The 19,579-nt window shown below is 46.4% G+C and overlaps 1 protein-coding gene across 1 annotated transcript in view; it reads right to left on the bottom strand.

The window, feature by feature from the left end:
• mgat3b (beta-1,4-mannosyl-glycoprotein 4-beta-N-acetylglucosaminyltransferase b) overlaps positions 1-18,220 on the bottom strand; it is a 175,730-nt gene extending 157,510 nt beyond the window's left edge. Inside the window, exon 1 of the mRNA XM_084318754.1 lies at positions 17,876-18,220. The gene's annotated coding sequence lies outside the window, so the exon portion shown is untranslated. The remainder of the gene's footprint in view (positions 1-17,875) is intronic.
• Between the last annotated feature and the right edge of the window lie 1,359 nt (positions 18,221-19,579).

Below are 19,579 nucleotides of genomic sequence, written 5' to 3'. Positions count from 1 at the left end.
CATCTATGTTGGGGTCTGCGGAGATAACAGTGCTCAATCCACAGAACATAGGTTTCTTATTCTCAGCCTCCTCTTGACTTGCTTCCCTCGGGATAGGCGTGGGCCACTCTCCTTCCGGGAGCTTTAGGAATGCTGGGCCGTCACTGTAGACATTGCGACGGGTGAGGTCATCTAGGGGCATTCCCCGGGTGATGACGTCAGCTGGTTTCTGTTTTGTATCAACGTAGCGCCACTCTGTTTCTCCGGTTAACTCTTCGGTTAAGTCTTGAATCTCGGTGACTCTGACTCCCACGAAGACTTTGTACTTGCATGAGTCCGATTTGATCCAGGCGAGTACTGTCGTGGAATCTGACCACAGGATTGTTCTAGACACCGGTATGGTGAGCTCACGTTGGATGAGCGTGGCTAGGTGCGCTCCGGCTAGGGCTGCGCAGAGCTCTAGACGTGGGATAGATTGTTGCTTGCGTGGGGCTATTCTCGAGCGGGCGAGGACAAATGCTGTGTAGATCTCTCCCCCCTCTTCTTGGGCCCGCAAGTAGGCTACTGATCCGTATGCGACCTCTGAGGCGTCACTGAAGACGTGTAAGTCCATTTTACATGTCTCTGGCCTCACCGTGGGTGGGAAGTAGCTTCGGCGCATATTAACGCCTGGGAGTGAGTGGAGCTCCATCTCCCACTCTCTCCAGGTGGATGCAAGGTGTGCGGGAATGGGGTCGTCCCAGCCCTGGTCCTTGTCCCACAATGCTCGTACAATCATTTTTGCCCTGGTGGTGTACGGTAGAATACATCCTAGCGGGTCATATTGTCGGGCGAGTGTTGTGTACACACTCCGTCTGGTGGTCGGCGCCGCCGCCGGCCTTCCCTGCTCCGTAGTCAGGGGCTCGTGTCTGTAGTGAAGCGAATCTGTTTTGAATCGCCACACCAATCCCAGGGTCATCTCCTGGGCTTCTCCCGGGATTGTAGCCATCCAGGTCTCGCTGCTGGCTGCCTTGTCCTCGGAGGAGAGGCTGCGCAGTACTTGCGGATCGCTGCTGGCCCACTGCCTGAGATCAAAGCCGCCTTTGATCAATGAGGCGCGGAGTTTAATCAGGAGAGCCTCGGCTTCTTCCTGGGTTGAAAGGCTTTGTAGACAGTTGTCTACGTAGAAGCTGTTCTTTACGCTGTGTCGGACCTCTTCGTCCGCTGCTGGGTCCTCTGCTACATGTTTCTGTAGTGCAAATGTAGCACAGCAGGGGCTGCACGTCGTTCCGAAGGGGAGGACTTCCCATTGGTAGATGGCTGGGTGCTCATCTCCTGGCTTCTCTCTCCATAGGAACCGTAACAGGGGCTTGTCCTCCTCTACTAATCTCACCTGCAGGAACATTCCTTTAATGTCCCCGCTGATGGCCACCTTTTCCTGGCGGAAGCGGAGTAGAACGCCGAGTAGGGAGGGGCCGAGTGTGGGACCGGGCAGTAACTCTTTATTCAGATTTTGGGATCCGATCTGGTAGCTGCAGTTAAATACTATGCGGTCTTTACCGTTGTGATGGACCTTGTGGTGAGGCACGTACCACGATTCAGTGGTCTGGTCAGCCTCTTTAATGTCCATCTTTGTGACGTGTCCCGCTGTGATGAGCTTCTCAATCTCAGCGCGGTATACACTCTCTTGGGCGGGGTTCTTGGCTAAGCGCCACTCCGTGTTCAGCAGGTACCGTTCTGTGGCGTCTGTCTTGGCGTGGAAAGTAGGCATTCCTTCTCGCCGCAGGAGTGGCGTGGCGTATCTCAACACGCCGTTGACCGGGACTCTCTTGGTCCCTGTCTCGAGGAGGTGAATGGCGTAAATGTCATCTTTAGAGCGAATGTCTTTCTTTCCGTTCTTAAAGGGCATTTGTTCCAAGGTCCATAACCGCTCTACGTGTTGCAGGAGTGCGGTTTCTCCCTCTGTGACTCGGGAGTGGAGACATCTAGTGGCTGTACTTCGGTTGAGAGATTTGGCGAGCGGGCCTTGGAGAGTCCATCCCAAACGGGTCTCGACTGCTGCAGGACAGCCTCGGGGTCCGGTATGAACCCGGTCTATCGGGACAATGAGGTCTGCATGGTCGGAGCCTATCAACAGGGTCGGCATAGCATTGTCTATGAGCGGGATCGGTAACTTGCGCAGATGTGCATATTTCTCCATCAGCTTGGCGACGGGGTATGTGTACCGCGACAGTCCTATTTCTTGGCTGGTGAAAGCGTCTGTAATCTGGTACCGTCGCTCAGGCTGGCCGCTTGCTGCGATAGAGAATGAGACATTCTCGCCCTTTATCGTCTTCAAATCTCGTCTTATTGTCCGAATTGTCATTTGGGTTTCGCTTCCCCGCAGCCCTAGCTGGGCCGCAGCGGAGGCGAGCAGAAGGGTCTTCTCTGACCCGTCATCGAGGACGGCGTAGGTGTCCAGGACTTTATTCTGGTAGCTTAGTGTCACACGCACTACTTTTAGGAGTACTCGGGCTCCACTGCTGCTGGCGGGATCGATGTACATGACGCTCGCTTTGCTGCTGGATGGTGCGGGTGAAGGGCGCCGTCTGTTACTATCGTGAAGTATGTCCAGATGGGCTCCATCGCACTTGGTGCACCTTTTCTTTAAGCGGCATTCGGCTGCCATGTGTGAGCGCGCACAGCGAAAACAGCGCTTGTTGGACTTTATCCATTGACTTGCTTCCTCCGCGTTCAGCTTGGGGAAGGAGTCACATTGCGCTAGCCAGTGTTCTTTCTCACAGTAGGGGCACACTATCTTCCACTTCTCCGTTCTGGAGGGGGTACTGTGGCTCCTGCTGCTCGGTACTGACTCCGATTGGTGCATCACAGTCACCGATCTTCTTCCATCATTTAGTCGTCTGGTTCCTTCTCTGGAGCCAGGGGTGCTCCGTCCGAATGTATCTAGCCGTAGGCTGCCGACTTCTCTCGCCAGGAAGTCTGCTAGATCGAGGAGGTTCGGTTCGGGGCCATTCGGGTCTCGGTGGTCTCTCTGCCGCCTAAAACGCTCCTGTCGAGCGGGCGGCAGCTTCTCCAAGATCCTTTCCACATTTGAGTTGGCGTAAAGTTCATGCCTCCCCTTCTCTCTCTGCGCTCCCAACATCCCTACCAGGGGCTGCACTCTGATGGACAGGTCGTCCAGTGCTCGATTGTCTATTGCTGGGGGTAAGCGGTCGATGTGTCGGATCTCCTGGATCACGTAATCCCATATGCGCCCATACCTCTGGTCCAATGCTACCAGCGCTGCTGTGTATGGGGTGGTGGAAGTCGCGTAGGCGAGCGCTATATTATGTGCGCGGGGTACCTTTAAGTGCTTCAGTAGGATGGCGTATTGATGGCGTTCATCCAATACATCCACCAACATGGTCTCCAGACACATGCGGAGTTCTGTATACTGGGCCCGGTTCTCTTGGGTGAAGTCGGGTACCATAGGCGTGCCAATGTATGACGCTGACTGTGGATACATCGGCGAGCGTTGGGGGAGAGGCCTCCTAGGCGAGTCTCCTCCCGCTCCTTGGTATGGGCTGGTACCGGCAGTGTACCATGGCCCGCTTGTCCAGGTGCTGTTCCTCGGTGCGGGTCGTGCGTCGTGCTCACCCGTGTATAGCGTCGGGGGTCTGTAGCGCAGCTCCGCGGGAGTATAGCCTGGGCTGTACCGGACCTCCTGGTCCGGTAGAGTACTGTGCTGTCGTCGGGCGTGGTTCTCCTCCTCTTCCTCTTCGTCTTCAGTTAGGTCATCCAGTGCTTGTAGTCTCTGGTTTAGCCTCTCCACAGGATATGCTGCTCCTTCCCGGTTGCTAGGTCTCGCTTGGACCGGTGGGGGGAGGTGGTCTGTGGGGGGTATAGACCTCGTCTGTTGGTCAAGTTCAGGGTTGTTTACTCGGCTAGGGGATGCCGCCCTGGAGGTGTGTCTAGACGAGTTCCTGGAGCCTCTGGCGGAGGGAGAGGGTGTTGTCCGTCTGATCAGCTGTTCTATTAGTTGCGCTTGCTGTCTGTCGCGCTCTGCGTCCCGTAGAGCACCAGCAGCTGCTCGCTGGCTGTCTGCTCGGTCTCGGGCCACATTCTCTTCCATCTGAATGCGTCTTATTTCTAGACGTATATGCTCTTCTTCGCTCCGCTGCTGGATCTGCAGTCGGTCGCGTTCAGCAGCGGCGTTCAGGCTGATGAGGAAGGCCTGCTGTAGGGTCCTCTCTGCCTCGCTGGGAGAAGGCGGTTGTATAGGGGAGCCTTCCCTCGGGGTACTCCTTGCGGAGCCTTGGAGCTCTATCTCCACGGTGCTCTCCCCGTCTTCTTCCGTGGCGAGTTCTCTCTCGGTAGCGTTGTATTCCTCCCGGGACTCATCGGGGACTACTTCTTCAGTACTGGCGGGGTGTGAAGTCATGTCTGGTTCCCACTGGTCCCCACCGTGAGCTCGGTCAGTTACATTAGAACCCGTAGGGGCCTCTATGGTCGGGGTAGTCTGGGCGTTGGGGTTAGACATACTTTTACTTTCTAGTTTTACCGCGTTTACTGTTAGTAGAAGACTAGGTTGTTGACTGACAGCGTAAGCCTCTAAGTTCTGAGGGAGCCGTCGTTCGCGCTCCGGGTGTTGGTTAGGAGGATCGTTTCGTGGAGTGTTCATCATAGGCCATTTCAATATTAATAACACTATATTAATATTACACTAATTACCCTCCGGCTCGAAGGACCAATTGTAACTGAGGGGTACAATTCCCTGACTGTATTGTTAGATATGATACTTACTACCACTACCTCTTGTACTTTAGACTCTGGCCACCCAGTACTAGGCATAAATAATTATGGTAAACACTCCCACGTAGATGAAACGATCCAACACAAATGTACCAAGTCGAAAGTCTGCGTTTAATAATAATTAATACATAGCAAAAGGTATGTAGAGCAATCACTTAATTACATTTATGATTTGAAATAGGATGCACTTTTATGGCAAATGAGTATTCGTTGGTATATCAATAGAGAACGTCCAATCTCTGGTGGCGCAGGCGGTAAATATACAACCTGGAATATTTAAGGAATAAATAGCAATGATACTTTAATGATTATAGAACTGGATACACTAGGGGGGAATTCCGGTCGCTTGTAAGACAACTGGAGAAGGGGGGGGGGGGGGTAGAGTCTGGCTGTATCCGTCTGGCCGAGGGTATCCTGGGAGAACCCACAGTTGTGCGGCTCGGTGCCTCAGCGATCCTCGATCCACAGATGAAAGCAGTTGGACTCTCTGTGGGCCGGCTTCCTCCGGTCCACGATGGAGAGACGTGAAGCGACCGCGTCGTGTAGAGCGTCTCCTCACCTGTCGTCCTCTCCGGGGGGGGGGTTTCCAACACACGGCAGTGTTGGTCTTTATCCATAGAATAATCACTGTATACAAAGCATAATCCGTGCCTGGGAAGGCGGGCTGTCGTCGGTAGAATAATCCGGTATGCAGGTCCACTCGCTCGTCGGCTCTGGGGCTCCTCGGGTGCAGCCTCACATGGGGTCGGCCACCCTGGATAAGCAGCCAGTTCTACCCGAAACGATGGGGGTACTGACTACGATAGTATTCTCACCGCACGAAGCACTACATATGAATAGACTATTATTAGCTTAATAGACTACGTCCAACTCGACGATATAGTGCCAAATATGACTATTCAAATATTAATATACACGATGTCTCAATACCGATGGTAGGCCGAACTTGGCCTTACTCCCACACGTGGCGTCGCGGGGAGGCTTTACGTCTGTCACTCTATTGGAGGGTAAGAAACTGGACTAAAAGAAAGTCCTACTTTAGTAGCGCAGTATATATACGCACTATGAACAAATAGTACCATTAGTGGTGCGGTAGCCAGATTCCTACGCGGAACTAGGACTTGTTCGTACATGTTGAGCGGTACGTTTGAACCTGGTCTGAGGGGTATGGCAGCCTGGCACCAAGGTCTCGACCAATAGTAGAATGGAGACTATTATGGGATGTTCAGTAGGCTAGATTGGATATTCAATGCATATTGTACAAGGAATATACAAGGGATATCAGGGAATATTAGAGAATATACAAATACAATTAAATATATATATATATAAATAAATATATATATTCGGTTTAATCTGGCCCTTCACAACAATTAGACTTGTACTTGTATTATCTGCAAGACATCGCCACCACGCAACAAGCTCCACTGTCTGTGTGTACTCTAGTAGCCTCCAGTTACGGCCAGCCCAGGATTCTCTGGAGCTGCACCTGGACCTATACTCGAGTAGCCTCGAGCAGAGCTACGGCCAGGATTCTCCGGCGCTGCACCTGGACCCTATTGGCATAACGTTACTTAACTGTGCTCAGCAAGCCCTCAGCTCGAATACGCATCGAATCAGTGTTATAAGACATTGATATCAGGAGCTATCTGTAGCTACTGCTAGCCGGATATATAACGTTAATACAACGCCTCAGTGAATTATTTAGTTCAATGGGACATTTCGTTTTGAACGGTGAACTAACTTGCGCTAACGTGAGCTAACAGGTAGCATACACGTCTCTCTACTAGACTTTGTGGAGCGTTTGTTGATGTCAGGAGCTATCGGTAGCTGGCCGACTAGATACCGTTCGGTTAGACAATGCCTCATCATGTATTAAACTAAAAGTGAATAGTTGACTGGGTCATTTTGTAACGGTAGCTAAGCTAACGTTAGCTCAGGGAGACGCCGCCGTCTTCCCGTGTCTATACGTTACTATATGAATTGAAAATGGGGGACCCTGATGGAAACAAGACAAACGTCTTTCTCAGGTCTGCATCCCCTTAACAATTGTATGTATTGAGCCGTACTGTATTGTACCCATTCTGCAATCTGTTAAATAAAGTTTTCATTCATTCATTCATTCATTCCCGTCCCACTAGACTACTAGACCCGTGTTTACATGCGTGCGGTAGGGGCTGGCACGCCCACTGCGCGAAGCCTCCTAAATAACTTTTTCCAGTTCGCACATATCTATTATCTATGACTAATTCTATCTATTTTTAGGGGCAAATGCGAGTGAAATAGTCGCGCTGTGGTTACATGACGTCATTGCTATTTTAGAGCTGCCCTACCGGTTACACGGTATAGTCAAAATCCATACCGTAGAGCAAATTCATACCGTATACCGTTTATACCGTCCACCCCTAGAGGCAGAGTTGATTTTGCAAAAAAATATATATATATCATTTATATTTTTATATTTTTTAATAATCAGATTTTATTTTCATATTCGAATCCCATGCCCATCGAACGAAGCTTCGAAGTATTTAAGACAGCCCTATTAAATGGACCGTTATATCTTATTAAATTGTGGACATTTATTCATTCCCACTTATTAGACACTATTTCTGATGGTAAAATGAGCGTACAAAGCAAAATACAGAATTCTGAAATATTAAAACGGAAAAAACTGAATTGGGAAAAAAATTAAACGGATTTCATATGGCTCTAAGAGCGACAGAGAGACACCGGCGGGGTCCCGCCGAGCTCCCAACACGCCTGCCGCCCGTCCGCCCTCGGCCAGAGTTGTTTCCAACGCAACCACCTCCCGCCATGAAGCTCGCGCTCCGTGGCCGAAAAAGGCCGGTATTCATTAATGATCCTTCCGCAGGTTCACCTACGGAAACCTTGTTATGACTTTTACTTCCTCGGCGGGGAGCTAACGTATTAGCTACGGTAAGTCTGTTGTGCTTCTCGCAAGCAGATCAATGGTGGCATTGCCGGAAGTAAAAAAAGAATAAACGCTTGCCGATTGGTGGTAACAGCAGAGGCGGGTGCAAGTGGTGTGACGTAATTGGCAGAATCGCCTGTCAATCAAAATTGTTCTATTGCATTGGTTGAGAGCTCTGGTTGAGACAATAGTATCCAGCTACAGCCCGGCAGAGACCATACTGGTTGAGCCGAGCGCCTCAGGGGACGCGCCGCTTCACATCGCCTCAACGTTGTGCGCCTGCTTTCTTTTTTTTTTTAACCGAACGTTCGAACCCATTAATTAAAGTCTGAATGTCAGCGTAACGAACGAACGTTCGAACGTTCGGGCTCAGCCTTAGTGTGTGTGTGTGTGTGTGTGTGTGTGTGTACACATCTGTGCATTTGAGAAAGAGAACACAGAGATAATTAGCTAATTAATGGGCAGGGTTGGATCGACAGTGTGGTATTTTATAACCACCTAAAAGAAAGTGACCCAGACACACTCCATAACAAAGCCCTCACCTACAGAGAGACCCTAGAGAGATGCCCACTCAGCCAGTTGGTTCTGGGACTCTGCTCACAAACACAAGCAGAGCCACCAGACAGAAACCACACTGGACTAAACCAAAGAAAACTATCTGACACATTGGAAAGAATCAACCCAAAACAGAGCAAATTGGAATGCTATTCGGCCACTGCACACAAGACAAGGTGGAAACCAAGCTACACTTCCTAACAACCTGCCCAATATACCAAGACATAGACTATACTTCCCACAAATTGCAAACACCCAAAGAGACTTTGAAAACATGGCAAATAACACAAAACTCTCATACCAACTGGGTGAAATACAACAATGTGCAAACCCAGCAGCAAGATCTGTGAGCTGCTGTGACAAGAAAAGGACATCCAACGGAACACAACCACCATAAAGACTGCCAATCACACAAATACCTGCACTATCTGTACTGTACGGATCACACATATACCTGCACTATCTGTACTGTACGGATCTCTGTTGGGTTGTTTTGCTTGTTTTAACAGAGAGAATGTGTTACTGATCTGGCACTAGAGCTGCTTTCACACCGGGCTTAGGTGGATCTCTAGAGTTTACACACTTTAAATGGATGAATGGATATCTCTGTTCTCCAACTCCAACAAGAGAGCTAGCTGGCTGCTGTCATTGCTAACAGCTAAACCTAGCAGACCAGGCTGGAGTATTTTCAGGAACAAAAACATAAATTCCGAAAGTTACATCACTGATGCTGAGAAATGTGTGAACTCAGTGAAACAACATGACAAATGTACAAAACTCTCTTCATCTTTCTTTTCTGTTCTCCCAGCTGTTACAGACTGTTATGTTACCTGTCCTAGCTAGCTAGAGAGCTGTACCAAGCATGCCGTTCAGCAGTGTAACAGTTAGGGTCCCCTCTCAATACACTACTACACAGTGTAGGTGCCAGTAAAAACAAGGGGAAATATATGTTTTGAGTCAAAACTATATTCGCATAATTTTTTTTAATAATTTAATATTTGAAAAACAATGCCCATCCAGGGGAGGAAATTAGGCCACTTTACTCGCCAAATGAAAGTATTTTTTACGTTTGGCGAGTGATTCATGAAGAGCACTCGCCAGTCTGGCGAGTACTAGTAATTACAAAACAAAACAAAAAAATCATTCTGCAATCTGCTGATTCGCTCACTGGCACAAACCAAACTCTGACTCCCCCCTTGATTCCTCCCATTTGCGCCTCATAATAATCAGACCATAACCAATGAACATCATCGTTGTACAGATGCGCTCTAAGCTCCTCCAATGAACACTCGTTTTCTAGAAGATGTCACGCATCTAGGGGAAGTGGATAGACCACTGTGCGCGGACCTACAAACTCCTGTCACCGGCTTGACAACGTAGACAAACTTAGACAAACCACATCGTGGATGAAAATAATTGCATGTAGAGTCGTCGCTTTGGGATATCAGTGCGGTCTGACATTGGGGCGAACAACAGCACACGACGTTCTCCTTCGAGTCGGATGAGAATGACAAGTGGGCGTGAGGCTAACCAGCATTAGCCGGCTAGCTACCTAGCATCAAGCTACCATAACGCGCATTCAACATAGTGGACTATACTGAGCGGCTTTGCTTAAATGCGAGTGACATTTTATTATTACCGGGTTTCCCCCCATATCACCACTCGCCCATATGCCCTTCACAACGGTGATGTTGTCATACTTGGCATTCAGAATACACCTGCTGAACCCCTAGCGTTGTCATGAGATTCGGTTCCAATGTATTGTCATCATACAGGCAGCACAAGTACAGTACAACCAGAATACGTTTGGCATACAACCAGAGTGCAAATGTAACAAGTCAAGTTCAAGTTGTTTTATTTAGCTATTACATTACAGTGAAATGCTTGGTTCTTTCACTGCCCAGCCCAGTCCAACCTAGACCAGCCCAACCCAGTCCAACCTAGACCAGCCCAACCCAGTCCAACCTAGACCAGCCCAACCCAGTCCAACCTAGACCAGCCCAACCTAGACCAGCCCAACCCAGTCCAACCTAGACCAGTCCAGCATCTTTTACTGCCTAGTTCAGCCCAACCCAGTCCAGCCTAGCATCTTTCACTGCCCAGTTCAACCCAGTCCAGAATAGTTCCCTCTTTCATGTTAATATGAGATATCCTAATATTTTGAAGAGTAGAGACGGTGTGATTAATACATGTTTTATGCTAATATTGTGGAGAGTAGAGACACTTAATGTTTTATGCTAATAGATATTAGTAGTAGAGACACAGTGTGATTATTACTATGATTGAAAATCAATTTAGACGAAGACATACAAAGAAGTAATTATCACAATTAGCGATTTATTTTTGGCTGGTAAAAAAATCTGTTTGGCTGGTAAAAAAAATCTACTCTCCAGTTGGCTGGTAAGCCAAAAAGTTAAGTTTACTCCCCTGTGCCCATCCCTACCCAACACCCCGTAAAATGTTTGGACAGGTCTTGCCATGTCTTTCGGCGCCTCTGCCGACAAGAAGATAGATACCAGTTTCCTCTCTGTGCGTTCAGTAGAATGATAAGCGATAAACTAATTTCCCAAAATGTTGGCATGTTCCTTTAAAGTTGTATGAAACACTTGCCAGTAGTGAAGGGGATGCAAAGCTATTAGTTTACTTCCGGTGGTCAAGAGTTCTGGCCGCGTTCCAAGCAAACCGGAAAGCAAACAGGGATATGCTAAAGAAGAAAAAGGTTTTAATCCACACTACAACATGCAGGTTTGCAGACTCATTCCCAACACAACCATGAACCATGGCCCTTCAGCATTTCAGATTCTGCTCATCACTATTTTGTTTCAAGAAAAAAAAGCCAGTTCACAGGTAACACAGCCTATCAGCTGTTTCAAAATGCTGGAGGACCGTGGTTTCTGCCGCTCTCCGCCGGTCTAAAGCTTCCCGGTCTGCTTGGAACCCAGAACCTAGAAGTATTTATATAGTTAGTTCGTAGAATGTCACTGGTAACTGAGGCTCCTGATGGTCATGCCTTTGCTTGTGTTTAATAAGTCAGACTCAAGATCGAATGATTTTTTAACCATTTTGTTTTCCTTTTAGGCCAAGCCTACTTTAGAGGCCGTGAATAGAAAATGAATGGAAATATCCACATATAAAGTGAACGTTTTTTGATAAATATTGGTGAATTTATCAAATATGTAGAATTGTTGTGATATCGTTTTGGCCATATCGCCCACCCCTATAGTTCGCCATGCTTATGTAGTGAGGTGAGGAGGTGAGCCTTGGGTCGCTGCCCATAGATTTTGAGCGGAAATGTGTGTGTGTGTGTGTGTGTGTGTGTGGTATAAATATATGAGAATAAAAAATATGAATATGAATGAGAATATAAAAATATGAGAAAAATAAACAGTGTAAACAAAGGTGCAGATGAGGGTCTATATATAGGGTTATATTGTATGTTACAATAAATATAGGCAATAAAGAATTTTGATATACGAGTAAAAGTAAACAGTATACACACATCGTGCAGTATACACAAGGTACCCTAACTGGCATGATATAGCCTACGTCAGGGCTATTCAACTGGCGGCCCGCGGGCCAGATCCGGCCCGCGGGATGATTCTGACCGGCCCGCCAAAGATTACATGATAATAAAAAAAAAAAAAAAAAAAAATTACTTTTTTCTTTTCATGTCAACGTTAACACGCACAATTGAGCCAAAAGTCACTCAATTAATGACAGATTTCATTGATAAATTGAGGGAAAACTTTGCAAGTCGATTTGATGAATTTGACATGTCCAGAGAATTGATGCATTTTGTGAGCAACCCATTTGCCAATGTAGCTGCTATTTCCACAAGAGGACAAGAGTTCCTTGCATCACTTCACATTGATGAAGGTCTCCTGCAACTTGAAATAATTGACATGCAAGCATCATCTGCTCTGAAGCAGGCACTTGAGAATGAATCCACCACAACATTTTGGATAAAGTGTATTCATGTCAAGACATTCCCCAAAATAAAAACGCTGGCAATATCTGTGCTAACAATGTTTGGCTCAACATACACCTGTGAATCTAGTTTCTCTCACATGAATGCCATTAAAACAAGCAACGTGCCTCCTTGACAAATGAGCATTTGCATCACTGTTTGCGGGTAGCCCTCACTTCCTATGAACCCTCTTTCTCTGCCATTGCCCAGTCAAAGAAGTGCAATCGCTCTCATTAGATGTGTGTATGTAGGCTAGGCCTGTCTGCCCCCCACCCCCCTGATGTTTGAGAGTTAAGAGTGGACAATAAGTGCTAATAAGATGCTGTGATTTGCTGTTGTTGCACAGACATGAAGCACTTTTTCATAAGCTCAGCTGCACTATAAATGTGTTTTTTTGTTCAAGTGTTGATGTTAGAATGTTCAGATGCACATCATGCACTTGTTTGTTTTTTATTTTATTTTTATATTGAAATGTTGAAGAGGATATGTTGCAGTTGTTGCACAGTCATAAAAGCACTTTCTGCAGAAGATGTTGCAGATGTGGCACATAAATGAAGCACTTTTTTTGAAAAGTATACTACTTTTGCAATGTAGTTAAATAAAAGTTGTGAAAATGTGGTTGCGTGTTGTGTCAAGTGTACATATATTCATAGCACGGGGAGGCGCCGTGGCAGTCCGGCCCCTGGCCCCTTGGGTTTCTGACAATGTGGCCCCCTGAACAATTTAGTTGAATAGCCCTGGCCTACGTCATACATTGTAGTCTGTGCAGGTTTTGGTGGTTAAGAGTCAGACACACTTAGCGGTAGGCCTGCCACGATAACACATTTTGCTGGGCGATTAATTGCCCCCGAAAATATCGCGATAAGCGATATTATTGCGACCGGTTAGAGAATTTTCTTTTTTGAAATTTATTTCCCAAAACTTTTATTTTGAAGCCCACCGCTCCGTCTTTTCCGGTGTTTTAGACTTTTATTTTGAAGCCCACCGACAGGAAGTATTGTTGTTATTATCCTAGCGGCACCTATGAGCGGCCAACTTGTCTCGTCCGGTTCTGTGTTTTTGAGCTAATGATAAAACAAATATTGAGATTGTTGGTGAACAACTAACTTTAGGTTAGTTTTAACGTTAGCTACTAACGTTAGATGCAGCTACTACAGGCAATCAACGATGAGGAGGAAGCGTCAAAGCAGTATATAATAGAATAGCTGTGGTGCGTAGGCACTGCAGCACGACTCGAAACTACCTACTACGTTATAATAAATGAATTCATGTTTAACTTGTCCCCGTGTCCAGTCCTTTGACTAGCCCCACCCGTTCATTGTAAACAATGATGCATGTAATTGTATTAACGTTATTCTGTGTTGTAGCTATGCTATACGTTGTATTTCGTTTGTTAGCTATTTAGCTAATGTTGTTAGCATTGAATGAGAATCAACACTCGATCTTTCATCTTTATTTAGCAGTCCAGTTTCTCCGGGCAGTAGCGAGTAACTACTTGGGTCTAAAAATAGCTAACGTTACACTATAAATAACGCTACTTGGTTAAAAGGAGCAACACCATTGAGAAATGTAGTTAAGCTATATGTGGCGTTGCTACTGCCCCACGGAGCTCCCATGCTGTGCTCTGTAGTAAGGCCAGCGGCCCCCCACACGGAGAGTGACTGACAAGGGGTACTGGTTCCGCCTCATTAAAACAAACGCGCAAATAGCAATTAATCGCGCCCGTCAAAATCATTGCATTAATTTTAATTATCGCTGCAATTAATCGATTTATTGCTTATCGCGGCAGGCCTACTTAGCGGTCAGACATTCCTAATAGTTCCCGAGTTCTAAACTATTTCAATAATATATGGTGGGACTATATTGACCTGGGCCCTGTTCCTCGTACCTGGCTAACTGAGTTAGCTGGATAATTTTCAGGATAACTTGACATAAGTCTGACTTTTCGGTTCCCCAACGCATGTTTGTCTAAATCACTATGGCAACAGATCAAAAAGTTTGAACCTGCTCCAGCGTGGGGTTTAGTTCAGTTAGCTGGATAAACTGGCCACTCCCTCGCAAAGAAATGCGAGCTCCCTTCCTCACAGATCCCATTATACCATTCTGAATTATGTTTTTGTGCTTCGTTTTTCTAGAGGGGGCTTTTGAAATGTAAAATAATAGACCTAAAATGGTGATAATAAATCATATTCAGCCTATGGATTTACTTTGTCCTAAATAATGCACGTCATAGCTATACGGCGCTCGTGAGTCGCGACACACACTATGTGGTTATTTTAATAACGGAGCATTGCAAATGTGAATCCTGCAGGGATATTTTTAATGAATGAAACCGGGCGTTTGGCTCCGATTCGTTTCATATGCTTCGCTGTGGATGTATTTGCTTAACGGAGCGCCCGGATTGTGTTTCATTCAAGCATAAATTGAAGAGTCTTTATGTGTGGATTGTGGATGTGAATTACAACTCATCTGAATCTGTGGATTGTTGAATTGTATCACTGTCACTCACATTATTGTGATATTGTAACTGGGATTAAAATGTCTGAGGAGATGCGCTGTTTGACGGATTTGATGACGTGGACGTGTCTTGAGAAAAGTGAATGAGTAATTGCAAGCCTTTGACGTTTTGATGAATGAATTTGAGAAAATGCATTTATCTGTTCAAGCACTGTTATCTGATGATGAACAAGAGGGTGATGAACCTGACTGGTGTCACTGGTATAAACCAATGGTTAATCAATTCAATGCATGTATGGATGATGTCCGAAACAGATTAAAACATGATTAATAGTGAAACTGTGTATAGCCTCCACTCCAAGCCTCTCTGACACGTTATTTCGGGGGTCGCGCCTTGAAAACTGGGAACCATGTATTTATAGTACATGATACCTAAGCGCATACAGTACAGATATCCTCATATGTATCTATTAATTTGTATCAATTAGATACGCTTGTTTTTATCTACTTATTCTGAAAGAGTTGAACTAATTATTTTCGCTAGCAAGATCTCATTCGATTATTCATACCATTATTAAAACCTACTGCCAGCAGGCACATTTAAAGAAATATAATCCGATTGATTGGGGTAATGAGGGACTTAAAATTACCCTATAGATTATGCATTTAACTTGTCTGCGAGTATTGAGCCGTACTGTATTGTACCCATTCTGAAATCTGTTAATAAAGTTTTCAGGGCGGCCGGGTAGTGCAGCGGACTAAGCGTCTGTCTACCACCACAGAGACAGTGGGATCGAATCCAGCTCTGGTGCTTCCGGGTTGGCCGACCGTCCATACTAACACAATTGGCAGTGTTAGAGGGTGGGAAACCCGGCGAGGGTGGGTCCTGGTCGTTGTAAACAGCGACTCCTACAGTTCGGTCAGGCGCCTGTACAGCAAGGGAAGGATCTAAGAGAGGTAGTGTGACCTTTCACACGTTACACTCTCCCAGTGAGAGTCCGCGCTGCCAGGTGAAAAGAAGCGGTGGGCTGGGTACACATGTATCGGAGGAAGCATGAGATAGTCTCCGCCCTCCCGGACCGACGGTATGAGGGTAGAGTGCACAACGACCAGGAAGGGGATTGGGAATTGGCATAACGACTAGCATTGGGATGGGAGAAAAACGGAAAAGAGGAGGAAAAAGATCATTCAAAAAATATATATAATAAAGTTTTCAATCAATCAATTAATCAATGCCGTTAGAAAAATCTGGATTTCTGCGATCGACACCTGCTGTCTTTTCAGGTGAGGCGGCCTCTCGCAATTATCCTGAGTATCAAGTCTGGTTCGAATTAACGAGAGTGAATCAGCGTTCAAGGAACAGGGAAAGCCTGGTTTCAAACATTGGGTTAATTGAATCTGGCTAATGGGACTTTTGATCGACTTAGTTGAACCAGGTACGGGGAATAGGGCCCTGCTGTATAGGGCAATGATTTCCCAGAGATGCAGGATCTCCTTGTATTAGGCATATAGTGTTTCAGGGTTTTGGCACCTTCTCTCAGTCATGTGTGTATTTGAATGTTTATTAAAAGAAAATGCCCACATTGCACTCTTTATGGTGCATATTGTGTGGATATACTGCGTTATCAATACAATTTTGATATAACATTAAGCCCTAGTTCCCATCCACACAGATACATCCTTCTCATTCTCTCTCCATCTCTCGCTCTTTCCCTCTCTCCCACTCTCTCTGAGCACATCAGGCCCCACGACTCCAGATCAGTGTTGCTGCCCTGAGGCACAGCGTAGACCCAGGATCACTTCTGTTCCCTCTCTGTAGCAGAACAACAAAACTCTTCCATCAATGGCTTGCTGCAGCTTCAAGTTGACACACACACACTGACACACACACCTCAGGGTGGCATTACAGTCAAATACTCTACCCCACCAACTCCCAATTACCTTAACGGTAAATTACCTGAGGGCTAGCTAACATGCAGCTGAGGTTGCCCTTAATCACCTATCAGGGATTAGCTTACCCCTGTATATCCTTAACCATATGGGGCTCAAATCAATATGTGACCCCAAATCAGTGCCTGGGGACGCTTGCCTGCTCTTGTGGGAATTTTGGAATAGATTGCAGCAACAAAAGGCTTCACTTGGTTTGGTACTGAACAGGGATGCATGACACAGATACTGGTATTGGATATTGATCGGATAACATGGTATTATAAATAGGATATCAATCACATCAGAGAATTTTCCCAATACTAACATCTGATACCAAGAGACATGTTAGAAATCAAAGCCACTTGATTTGCTGAGTTTTTCTATTTAACAGAAGCATGTTAGGTATCTCTAATGGAGAAACATATCAATTGTGTTTGTCTAATGACTCAAACTTAAGTCTATACTGTCCAGTAGAATTGCCAGAGCAGATTGCTACTTGGTATCAGCCGATACTATAGGCTACTCAGAATCGGTATCCGCAATGAAAACGTGCTTATCGGTCAAGCCAACTTTCACTTCATACAAACGGGTCTCCCTGAAGCAGGGTGAATTATTCTCGAGCCAAATTGATATGTTAACTGGGGTTTCCTGAGCGAGTGGGTGAGAGCCTACTCAGTCTATTGCTCAGCTCATGTCTGTGTTAAGAAAATGGGAACGTGTGAAACTAAACGCGTTTCTTGCGTTTGAGATGAGAAATCACTCAAAAGCTACAGTAGACAACGCAAAGCTCGCCCGTATTATTGAAATAAAATGGGCCAAACAAATAAACGGTAAAGAGAACTGATGAGCATGGGGTTTGTGGCGTTAACTCGTAGGCTATGATGTCCACTCTGTTCAAACGCTGCATCACAAACGACCCAGAACCTGGCCACCCGAGAACAACCCCCAGAAACAATGGTCTGGAGAGCTACCAAATATCCCAGGAAGGAAGATGGAACAGTATACGTTGGCAGTGGAGACAGTCAGATAACGTCCATCATCCCAACATGACACCCTGTCTGAACAACAACAGCCCAATTCTACAGCCTATACGAAGACAGCACAAATGTGCCTCTCGTTTCGTGACAGACTAAGGGCAGCCCAGCCCTACAATAACTTAATCATAGGCTTTTTGGCAACACATCACACAGGCAACCCCCTCGTTGCAGTCATGCAAGTGCAGTGGTAGGTAGGGGGGGCAGTGCGCGTCACAAGCCCCTGTGTTCCCAACAAAAAACACCTCTTACCCATCGCCTGTGTCGGGTGTCGTTTAGAGGTTCATGGTGGATAAGAGCCCGTCTCGATAGTCGCAGTCTCGGTAGAGAGCTCGCTATGCCATTCCAATCACAGGCGATGCTCCCCTCCTCGTCTGGTTGGTTCTGATCACCGGGCCGGGGTTCTAGTCGATGGCCCCGGTTAGACAGTCATGGTACCGCTGCGATCAAGTCGAGCCTGTGCGGCAGTATTTTTCACCGGTTTTTTTATCCACTTGATATGCCCCGATTATGGGGGTTGATGTTTGGCTCGTCCGGATTCCGTTTGTCCGAATCGGAGCGGTCCTGCTGTGGCAGATATCGGGTCTCGCACGTTCAGGTCCAGAACAAATCAAGTCTGCTGTTTATTCTAACCGAGAGGAGGAAACAACGATCCGTTTAGTGCGCCAAGGAACGCGATCCGCTAAGACACGGTTATCAGCTAAATGGTGCAGAAGGGATGTCCATCCCACCGGCTGGGGTGATGGGAGGGTAACGGGAAATCGCTGCTGTCGTCCTCTACACCGTTTTTGACGTTTTTATTACTCGCCGTCGCCTTGTCTCCCTGTGAGATGCGGACTCCTCTATTCTACTCGTCCTGCGCCCAATGTGACGCCTTTCCGCTCGTATGAAAATAAGACCCCCCCCCACTCTCCCTCCCTTGTCCCCTCTTTCACTTTTTCATCCTCCTCTCTCCTTCAACCGAGTAGGAGCAACACAAAATAAACAGAGGGAGGGCCGCACGAGAAGACAGCTCCTCCCCGTTATGTGCTGCGTATCTTTGTTATCACAGAGGAGCGCTGGGGGGGGGGGGGCTGGGGCGATCATTTAAATAGAGGCGAAATTACAAACCGAGAGAGAGATCTCTCTCATTAGATAGCACGAGCAGATGCCATATCGATCGTGATGTACTACTAGAATCGTCAATACATTAAAACAAACAATTCCACCATTTCATGGTTTGACTTAGATATGACATGTCCAAGTAAATCACAGTTATTTTGATTTGTCGTCATGTCAAACTATGTATTTATTGTAAGTCTGACCAGAGCCTTTTCTCACTTTTCTGGTCAGACGCTCTGATTGTAAACTGAGGACTTTTATGTGATCACAGAAATAAAAATGTTCTTTTGGTACAATATTTTCAAGCTTGACAGCTGAATTTTTACAGTTCACTGTCTTGGTTCTTTTAAATGGTTTATCTATCGTGTCCCTAATCCCCCGTTCAGTGCAATAGATACATCCATGGTCTGTTATCTTGAAATTGTATTGATGGTGACGATTTGGCTGGATTCTGTGCAGACTAGGGAATGACACTCATCTTCTCCATATCTCATTTTACCAAAGGCAGACTGACTTAAAGGCAGGGTGCGATCCACGGGGGGAGCTGATCAGACATCAGCTCCCCATAAAACATGATTTGTGATTTTTTGGGGGGTCTCTAAATTACTGAAAATAAATGCTACTTTTGCCATGCATTTCTCATTTTTCTGTAATTTTCTGTATCATCATCGTGTATAATAATAAACGTATGCTATTTTGGATGTATGATTAACACTTTGGGTGCCGGGAAACGTGTTTAGACGTCATTGCCGGCCATGCTCAAGGTGCCGAAGACGTCTTTGATCTGTTTACATCTTTTTTCGATTTCCCCCGTCTGAACTTCACCGCCGAGCTTTTGGCAGAAAATTTGAACCG

Source organism: Notolepis coatsorum (assembly GCF_963971535.1).
Source record: "Notolepis coatsorum genome assembly, chromosome: 7".
NCBI lineage: Eukaryota > Metazoa > Chordata > Actinopteri > Aulopiformes > Paralepididae > Notolepis > Notolepis coatsorum.
Note: the sequence above shows the minus strand (reverse complement) of the source record. Positions and strands in the feature narration are given on the sequence as shown.